This window comes from Symphalangus syndactylus, chromosome 19, assembly GCF_028878055.3.
Source record: "Symphalangus syndactylus isolate Jambi chromosome 19, NHGRI_mSymSyn1-v2.1_pri, whole genome shotgun sequence".
Taxonomy (NCBI): domain Eukaryota; kingdom Metazoa; phylum Chordata; class Mammalia; order Primates; family Hylobatidae; genus Symphalangus; species Symphalangus syndactylus.
The window spans coordinates 69109436-69120169 of record NC_072434.2 but is presented as its reverse complement, the minus strand read 5'-3'; positions in this window follow the sequence as shown (position 1 = coordinate 69120169).

Here is a 10734-nt window from a genome sequence, read left to right as displayed (position 1 = left end):
ACTTCGGCCTCCCAAAGTGCTGGGATTACAGGCATGAGCCACCACGCCCGGCCTTTTTTTTTTTTTTTTTTTGAGACGGAGTCTCACTCTGTTGCCCAGGCTGGAGTGCAGTGCTTGATCTCCGCTCACTGCAAGCTCCGCCTCCCGGGTTCATGCCATTCTCCTGCCTCAGCCTCCCGACTAGCTGGGACTACAGGCGCCCACCATCATGCCTGGCTAATTTTTTGTATTTTTAGTAGAGATGGGGTTTCACCATGTTAGCCAGGATGGTCTTGATCTCATGATCTTGTGATCTGCCCACCTCGGCCTCCCAAAGTGCTAGGATTACAGGCGTGAGCCACCTGCCCGGCTGAGCAGAGGAATGACTTTCAACAGAATGGAAGGCAGGTTTGTCCTAGCAGTTCCCATCTTGACTTTTCCCTTTAGCTTAGTGATTTTAGGGCTCCAAGGTTTATTTTACTTTCACAGTGGCATATGCCTGCAGTATCAGCTGAGGTGGGAGGATCGTTGGCGCCTGGGAGGTCAAGGCTGCACTTAGCCGTGATTGCGCTATTGCACACCAGCCTGGGTGACAGAGTGAGACTCTCTCAAAAAACAAAAAATGGCCAGGCATGGTGGCTTTCACCTGTAATCCCAGTCCTCTGAGAGGCCAAGACAGGCGGATCACCAGGGGTTGGGAGTTCGAGACCAGCCTGGCCAACATGGTAAAACCCCATCTCTACTAAAAAATACCAGACTTAGTCAGGCATGGTGGCAGGTGCCTGTAATCCCAGCTACTCAGGAGGCTGAGGCAGGAGAATCGCTGGAACCTGGGAGGCACAGGTTTCAGTGAGCCAAGATCGTACCATTGCACTCCAGCCTGGGTAACAGAGCGAGACGCTGTCTCACAAAACACAAAACAAAAAATCTTGTATTGTAAAATCCAGATACAGAAAAATACACAGAGCAAACCTGTAGCTTAAGGAATTACTCCAGGCCGGGCGCGGTGGCTCACGCTTGTAATCCCAGCACTTTGGGAGGCCGAGGCGGGCGGATCACGAGGTCAGCAGATCGAGACCACGGTGAAACCCCGTCTCTACTAAAAATACAAAAAAATTAGCCGGGCGTGGTGGCGGGCGCCTGTAGTCCCAGCTACTCGGAGAGGCTGAGGCAGGAGAATGGCAGGAACCCGGGAGGCGGAGCTTGCAGTGAGCGGAGATTGCGCCACTGCACTCCAGCCTGGGAGACAGAGCAAGACTCCGTCTCAAAAAAAAAAAAAAAAAAAAAGGAATTACTCCAAGGCAAACACCTCTGTAACCATTGGTGGGATGTTGCGAGAGCTCTCAGGAGTCCTGGGGGACGAGCTCCAGTTGCCTACAGTGGTTACCTGCTCCTCAAGTGACACACGCTTTACTGGCCTGCTTTTTCAGATTTCCTTTTCTCACTCATTTCAGGATTACCTTCCAAATAAGCCATATACCCAAATTCTCATCTCAGGGTCAGTTTTTGGTGAAACTAGAAATCAGGCTGTTTCTAAGGAAGTCTTCTTTAAAGAGGTGGCATTTGAGCTGAGAGCTGATTGTTGAGAGGGAGGCAGCTCTGTGAGCTCTGGTCTAGTGTCTATGCAGAGGACACCAAGCAGGCCCTGGGACACAGCAATCCTGAGTGTGTGTGGAGCAGAAAGCAGCCCATGGTGGCTGGACCACAGGGAGAGATGGCCTGGGAGAGGCAGGCAGGAGCCGAGTCATATGGTTTACAGCCCTGAGTGTGTGTGTTGGGTTTCAGGGGCGGGGGAGGGCTGGGTGTGGGTACGTGAGAAACGTGTGAGTCATGTGGGATGGGAGGCCCCACTTGCACTTTCCTTCTCAGCCCCCTGCCACCTGACATCCACACTCACACACCCTCACAGGCAGTTCCGTTTTGAAAACCCAATTTCATGCAGCCAGTCCAGTCTTAGGATAAATATCTATTCAGAGAAGGCAATTTAAAAAGCCAAGTCATCTTAACCTGAGCTACACTAGGTGCACAGCTGTGTCAGTTACCAGAGTCCAGCTCGGTGTTGGCTAATAGTGGAAGCACAACTTCCATTGCCAAAGCTCAGACCCAGAAACTCCGGAGATGGAGCAGGCAGATAAGTGTGTGGCTGGCACAGAGCCAGGCCCTCGGAGATGATGAGCATGTCTCTCACCAGCCCCTTCTGCAGTGAGTGGCTGTCCCACTGGTCTCTCCAGCTGCCAGGGGAGAATGAATTAGAGTGTTGAGAATTACCCAAACCCAAGGCTGGGGAGGGTGTGACTCCATCTAAGCCAATCCTTGTCTTTGCTAATCCAGCATGACCCAGGCCTGCTGTGGAATATTTTGGAATATATTGGAATATTTGGAATATATTGACAGTGCAAGTTAAGAGTTTTGTTGATTAAAAAAAAATACTCAAATCAAATTTATAGAAACAGAAAGTAAAGTGTTAGTTGCCAGGGGCTGGGGGAGGGAAAATAGGGAGCTGTTTAATGAGCATGGAGTTTCGGTTTTTCTTTCTTCTTCTTCTTTTTTTTTCTTTTTCTTTCATTTTTTATTTAATTTTTTTGAATTTCAGATTTTCAAGATGAAAAGTTCTGGAGATAGGTTGCATAACAATGTGAATGTATGTAATACTCCTGAACTGGACACGTAAAAATGGTAACAATGGGCTGGGTGCGGTGGCTAATGCCTGTAATCCCAGCACTTTGGGAGGCCAAGGTGGGCAGATTGCCTGAGGTCAGGAGATCAAGACCAGCCTGGCCAACATGGTGAAACCCCTGTCTCTACTAAAAATACAAAAATTAACCGGGAGTGGTGGTGGGTGCCTGTAATCACAGCTACCCAGGACGCTGAGGCAGGAGAATCGCTGGAACCGGGGATGCAGAGGCTTCAGTGAGCCGAGATCACGCCACTGCACTCCAGCCTGGGTGACAGAGCAAGACTCTGTCTCAAAAAAAAAAAAGAAAAGAAAAAAAAAGTAACAATGGGCTGGGTGCGGTGGCTCAGGCCTGTAATCCCAGCACTTTGGGAGGCCGAGGCGGATGGATCACCTGAGGTCAGGAGTTTGAGACCAGCTTGACCATATGTGGTGAAACCCTATCTCTACTAAAAATAAAAAAAAAATTAGCCAGGTGCAGTGGTGGGCGCCTGTAATCCTGTCTACTTAGGAGGCTGAGGCAGGAGAATTGCTTGAACCCGGGAGGCAGAGGTTGCAGTGAGCTGAGAGTGTGCCATTACTCTCCAGCCTGGGCGATAGAGTGAGACTCTGTCTCAAAAAAAGAAAAAAAATGGTAACAATGGTATATTTTACGTTCTTTGTAATTGATGATAATTTTTTTTTAATTTCTTTTCTTTTTTTTTTTTTTTGAGACGGAGTCTCACTCTGTCACCCAGGCTGGAGTGCAGTGGCGCGATCTTGGCTCACTGCAAGCTCTGCCTCCCGGATTCACGCCATTCTCCTGTCTCAGCCTCTCCGAGTAGCTGGGACTACAGGCGCCCGCCACCACGCCCGGCTAATTTTTTTGTATTTTTAGTAGAGACGGAGTTTCACCGTGGTCTCGATCTCCTGACCTCGTGATCCGCCCGCCTTGGCCTCCCAAAGTGCTGGGATTACAAGCGTGAGCCACCGCGCCCGGCTTTTTTTTTTTTTTTTTTTTGAGACGGAGTCTTGCTCTGTCACCCAGGCTGGAGTGCAGTGGCGCGATCTCGGCTCACTGCAAGCTCCGCCTCCCGGGTTCACGCCATTCTCCTGCCTCAGCCTCTCCGAGTAGCTGGGACTACAGGCGCCCGCCACCACGCCCGGCTAATTTTTTTGTATTTTTGGTAGAGACGGGGTTTCACCGTGGTCTCGATCTCCTGACCTCGTGATCCGCCCGCCTCAGCCTCCCAAAGTGCTGGGATTACAAGCGTGAGCCACCGCGCCCGGCCGGCTTTTTTTTTTTAATTTCTTAAAAAATAAACTCAGACAATAGTTTGGGCAGCAAGCACCGACTGCCATGATTTGGAACAAGTGTGACCTGTGCTCTGACTGCTGGCACTGTCCCAAATGACTGACTCAGTAGCTTGGTGTTCCCAGTGGCATCAGTAACCAGCATAACCACAACCCCCGCAGTGAGTGACAGTGCTTTTCCCATCAGATTTCCAAGGCATCTCAGGGTCCTGGGAGGGAGGTAAGAAAAGACAGATAAGATAGATAAAGGAAACCAGCCCAGGGAAGGTAATTTGCTTCAGTCACACTGGCAACGCAACCTGTTTTTCTTTCCTGTCCCTGGCTCTGAGATGCCTAAAGGGCTGCACTCCCAAGTCGGGGTTCTTCCCGGGCCCCCGGCCACTGGGTTTGACACTGGCGGCTATTAAACAGCTGCTCATGATCCCCCTGGTCATGAGGAGGGGGAGTCAGTGACTTGAGGCGCTCACAACATCCAGATTCCTGTTGGCAAAGGAGTTCTGCTTGCTTGTCCTAGGATGGCCATTGGATGATCTCACCTGGGCTTTGCAGAGTGCTGTGGTTTGGAGAACTGTGTTTCTGAGCCAGCTCTGAAAACTATTTGGTTAAATGTGAGCTCCAGGCCACAGACTCCTGTTCCTGCTTTCAATTGTGCGTTCTCCTGACCACTGGAGTGTGGAAGTAGCTTGGGGTGTTCATGGGCTGCCCCTCCCCCAAACCACACCCCCACGCTCACTGAGAGCCACTGCTTGGCCTGCTGCCTGTGTTCCTGGGAGTGGGAGAGTTCATATTATCATTAGAAAAACCCATCGGTTATACTAAGTAGAAAGCGGGCTCTGAATTTGAGGAAAATTATCATTGTAAAATCCTTTTTAAGAAATACAAATTTTGGGCTGGGCATAGTGGTTCATGCCTGTAATCCCAGCACTTTGGGAGGCTGAGGTGGGCAGATCACCTGAGGTCAGGAGTTCGAGGCCAAAGTCATGAAACCCCATCTCTACTAAAAATACAAAAACTAGCCGGGCATGGTGGCGTATACCTGTAGTCCCAGCTACTCGGGAGGCTGAGGTAGGAGAATCGCTTGAACCTGGGAGGTGAAGTCTGCAATCAGCAGAAATCATGCCACTGCACTCTAGCCTGGGCTACTGAGTGAGATTCCATCTCAAAAAAAAAAAAAAAAAAAAAAAAAACAAATATTGGCCAGGTGTAGTGGCTCACTCCTGTAATCCCAGCACTTTGTGAGGCTGAGATCGGAGGATTGCTTGAGGCCAGGAATTTAAGAGTTCAAGGCCTTTCTCTTAGCCAGGCACGGTGGCTCACACCTATAATCCCAGCACTTTGGGAGGCTGAGGCAGGTAGATCACTTGAGGTCAGGAGTTCCAGACCAGCCTGGTCAACATGGTGAAACCTGTCTCTACTAAAAATACAAAAATTAGCCAGGTGTGGTGGCGGGTGCCTCTAATCCCAGCTACTCGGGAGGCTGAGGGAGGAGAATTGCTAGAACGTGGGAGGCAGAGGTTGCAGTGAGCCGAGATCGTGGCATTGCACTTCAGCCTGGGCGACAAGAGCTAAAGGAAACTCTGTCTCAACAACAACAACAAAGAGTTCACGAACAGTCTGGGCAACATAGTGAGACCTGGACCCAGTCTCTGTTTTTTTTTTTTAATTTTTATTTTAAGACAGAGTCTCCCTCTGTCACCCAGGCTGGAGTGCAGTGGCGCAATCTCAGCTGCCTGCAACCTCCTTCTGCCAGGTTCAAGCAATTATCCTGCCTCAGCCTCCCAAGTAGCTGGGATTACAGGTGCACTACCACACCCAGTTAATTTTTTGTATTTTTACTAGAGATGGGGTTTCACTGTGTTGGCCAGGCTGGTCTTGAACTCCTGGCCTCAAGTGATCAACTCACCTTGGCCTCTCAAAGTGCTGGGATTACAGGCATGAGCCACCACGCCTGGCCCGGTCTCTTTTTAATTAAAAAAAGAAAAAGAAAAATGCAATGTCATGGACTTTGAATGTAGACACTGGGTTAGAATTTTGGCTGTATAACTTTAGACGAGTTACTTATTCCTTCCTATTAGTTTATTTTCTTGGCTGTAAAATGAGGATAATACCAATGTAAGGATTAAATAGTCCATAAAGAGATGAGCACAGGCCCTGGCACTTGGCAGGAGCCCCATCAATATTGTCAGCCCCCAGTTAGTTAGGATTCTCTAGGAATAACCAGACTCGTTGTATGCATTGTCCTTTGGTTCTCAAAAACAGTTTGGCCTCTTAGTATAGAATTCTGCGAGGTAGGTTAAAGTTCTTCCTACACCCTTGCTTATGTTATTAATTTACTCAGCAAACTTTTCCACAGCCAAGGTAACATTTAGAGCAGTCAGGTACAAATGGGTCTGGAGCAATGTTACTCTCTTCCCTGGCAGTACAGTCATGAGCCTGAGCTGGTGGCAGAGAAGAGCTCACTGCATCTCCCTGGAATGTGGGGAGTTGACTGGGGAGTAGATGGGGCCCAGCCCTCCCCAGAGAAGAATATCTTTCTGATCACTGCCGTCTGTGGTGGGGCATTCAGACTCCAGGATTCCCAACTGGACGGCACCAATCTCTCATTTCATACGTGACCAGACGGAGGTTCTTTGTGGATATGTAATTGATGGGTGGTGGTGCTGTGGCAAGGGCGGGGGCTTAGAGTGAGGCTGGTTCAAATCGGGTTCTGGTTCTGCCACTACTCAGAGATCAAGCTGGCCAACTTGATGCAAGTTACCTAACATCTTTGATTCTGTTTCCTCCTCCCTAAAATGAGGATAAGACTATCTACTTTACATTGTGTGCATTACAAGGAGATCATGTTTTGATTAAAATAGGGAGTGTCATTTTCCTAATATTTGCTTACACTTGTCTCTGATCCTTTTTTTGGGGGGAGTTGGGGGAGTGGGGGGAGTGGGGGGATGGAGTCTCACTCTGTCTCCCAGGCTGGAATGTAGTAGTGGCACAGTCTCCGCTCACTGCAACCTCTGCCTCCCGGGTTCAAGTGATTCTTGCACTTCGGGCCTCCTGAGTAGCTGGGATGACAGGTGCGCGCCACCAAGACAGGTATGCGCCACCAAGACCCTGTCTCAAAAAAAAAAACAAAAAACTTTTTTTTTTTTGAGACAGAATTTTTGGTTTTTTTTTTTTTTTTTTTGAGATGGAGTCTCGCTCTCTCGCCCAGGCTGGAGCGCAGTGGCACGATCTCGGCTTACTGCAAGCTCCGCCTCCCGGGTTCATGCCATTCTCCTCCCTCAGCCTCCCGAGTAGCTGGGACCACAGGCGCCTGCCACCATGCCCGGCTAATTTTTTGTATTTTTTTTTAGTAGAGACGGGGTTTCACCGTGTTAGCCAGGATGGTCTCGATCTCCTGGCCTAGTGATCCGCCTGCCTTGGCCTCCCAAAGTGCTGGGATTATAGGCGTGAGCCACCGTGCCCGGCCAGAATTTTTGCTCTTGTCACCCAGGCTGTAGTGCAATGGTGTGATCTTGGCTCACTGCAACCTCTGCCTCCCAGGTTCAAGTGATTCTCCTCCTCAGCCTCCCAAGTAGCTGGGATTACAGGCGCCCACCACTACACCTGGCTAATTTTTGTATTTTTAGTAGAGACAGGGTTTCACCGTGTTGACCAGGCTGGTCTCGAACTCCTGGGCTCAAGTGATCCACCTGCCTCGGCCTCCCAAAGTGCTGGGATTATAGGCATGAGCCACCACGCCCGGCCTTAAAAGAACCCACTTTCTACATTCTCTAGCCTATTTAACAGCCAGCGTAGAGGAGAAAAGCAGATTTCTTAACCTGTGTTTATGGTGGCTAAGGAGGGGAGACTACAGTTCAAAGTAAGAAGGGAATGGGACAACCCCTTGTGCCAAAATATATGTGTATATATATATATATCTCAGCTACCTAATGAGAGGGGAATTTAAGGCTTAAACCACCAAGTAGAGAAATGAAGGGCTATTCTGGGTGTTACTGGCCCCTCCCTGAAGACTGTGAGAGCAGCCCTTGATAATACACTAATAGGGGAGGGAGATTATACAGGCCCTCCTTGGGTTAGCAAATTGCTGAACTGCAAGGATTTAGAATGCAACATTGAGGGCAGCTCAATTCCTCCAGGCCTTTTCCACAAAGCATCTATTGTATTTCTTTCCCAGGGATTACTAATACAGGGATGTGTACCTAGTAACCAGGAGATCCACTCTTGACTCCATAAAAAAGTGACTTATGTTTCTTTGGGTTCCACCTTTCTTCCCAGAGGGTGCTGTCCAGACACTCTCACGCAGCCGGGGTTACAGAGAACTCCCCAGGACACTGTCCTCACCCTTGCTTTTTGTTTTTGTTTTTGAGACAGGGTCTTGCTCTATCACCCAGGCTGGAGGGCAGTGGCGTGATCTCGGCTCACTGCAGCCTCTATCTCTTCGGCTCAAAGGATCCTCCCACCTCAGCCTCCCAAGTAGCTGGAATCACAGGTGCGTACCACCACCCCTGGCTAATTTTTTCTTTTTTTTTTTGAGAAGCAGTTTTGCTCTTGTTGCCCAGGCTAGAGTGCAGTGGCAAGACCTTTGCTCACTGCGACCTCCACCTCCCGGGTTCAAGTGATTCTCCTGCCTCAGCCTCGCAAGTAGCTGGGATTACAGGTGCGTGCCATCACACCTACCTAATTTTTGTATTTTTAGTAGAGATGGGGTTTTGCCATGTTGGCTAGGCTGGTCTTGAACTCCTGACCTCAGGTGATCCACCCACCTCAGCCTCCCAAAGTGCTGAGATTACAGGCTTGAGCCACCGTGCCTGGCCAATTTTTTTTTTTTTGAGACAGAGTCTTGCTCTGTCGCCCAGACTGGAGTACAGTGGCTCGATCTTGGCTCACTGCAAGCTCCACATCCTGGGTTCACGCCATTCTCCTGCCTCAGCCTCCCGAGTAGCTGGGACTACAGGTGCCCGCCACCACACCTGGCTAATATTTTGTATTTTTAGTAGAGACGGGATTTCGCCATGTTAGCCAGGATGATCTTGATCTCCTGACCTCATGATCCGCCCTCCTCGGCCTCCCAAATTGCTGGTATTACAGGCATGAGCCACCATGCCCAGCCTTTGTATTTTTTATAATGGTGGGTTTTCGCCATTTTGCCCAGGCTTGTCTCGAACCCCTGGGCTCAAGCAATCCTCCTACCTCAGTTTCCCGAATAGCTGAGACTACAGATGTCAGCCTCCATACCTGGCTTGCTTTTGGACTGGTGTACCAGTTCACACATGCCTGTGATGGCAACTGCGTTCTGAACTGCAGGGATGCATTTACTTGTCAGCACCTGAAAACTTCCTCCTGAGTTGAGTCCAATTATCAGCTTCATGTGCCATTTGCCAATCCAGATGAAACTTGGCAAATACAAAGCCATTCATTTCCAGGTGACGCTCCCCACCTTCTTTTTCCTCCACCGTTTCATTAACAACTGAAAAGCTCCTGCATGATCAGACCTGTGTATCTATCCATCATCAAATTCTACTCCTTTTTCAACACTGGGACCCTCCTGAGGCTGTCCCAGCCCTGCATTCGCTAGCACGCCCTGCAGACATGACCCTCACTGGGCTCTGATCAGCCTTCAAGCCTCCACTCCAGGTGTCACTGCTCTGTCTCCCCTCTGCTCTCAGAGCCTGCTCTGCCAGGTGCCTCAGCCATGCTGGCCCTCTGTCTCAGAAGTGAATGTACTGAGCAGGTCTTAGGGATTTATTAATGATGCCCCTGGGGCTGGATGCAGTGGCTCACGCCTGTGATCCCAACACTTTGGGAGGCCGAGACAGGAGGACCACTTGAGTTTAGGACCAGCCTGGGGAACACAGTGAGACTCTGTCCTTACACAAAATAAAAATAGGGGCCGGGTGCAGTGGCTCATGCCTGTAATCCCAGCACTTTGGGAGGCTGAGGCAGGCGGATCACAAGGTCAAGAGTTCAAGACCAGCCTGACCAACATGGTGAAACCCTACCTCTACTAAAAATACAAAAAAATAAAAAATTAGCCGGGCATAGTGGCAGGTGCCTGTAATCCCAGCTACTGGGAAGGCTGAGGTAGGAGAATCGCTTGAACCCAGGAGGTGGAGGTTGCAGTGAGCCAAGATCATACCACTGCACTCCAGCCTGGGTGACAGAAGCAGACTCCATTTCAAAAAAAAAAAAAAAAAAGCCAGGCATGGTGGTGCACGCCTGTGGTCCCAGCTACTCAAGGCTGAAATGGGAGGATCACTTGAACCTAGGTGGTCAAGGCTGCAGTGAGACATGATCCCATCACTGCACTTCAGCCTGGGTGACAGAGCCAGACCCTGTTTCAAAATAATAATAATAACAATAATGATGATGATGTTCTTGGATTTCCAAGGGTACAGTTTTTCAGAGCCTTCCTAGCCCTAGGTCATCAAACTGTTCTTCTTTCCAAATGGCTAAGGCTTCTGGAAGATTTTCCTAACAAGAAACACATGAACTTATCCAAAGAGCTTCCAAGAGGAATAGCATAAAGCATTGGCTTTAACATACATAGCTTCAGGCCCTGGCCCATGTTGTGTGACCTCAGGCTAGTTACTTGCCTAACCCTGTTTCTTCATGTGAAAAGCGTGGGAGACACCTACCTTCCCAGGCTGCTGTGGATTAGCACAATATTTGCACGTACAGCCTGGCAGAGCACTCACCCCGATCCGCGATAGCAGTGTGTGCCCTCTACTCAGTCCCAGCCACATCCTGATTCTCCTGTTTTACATTAAGTCCTTTCTTACTTAACATGTACC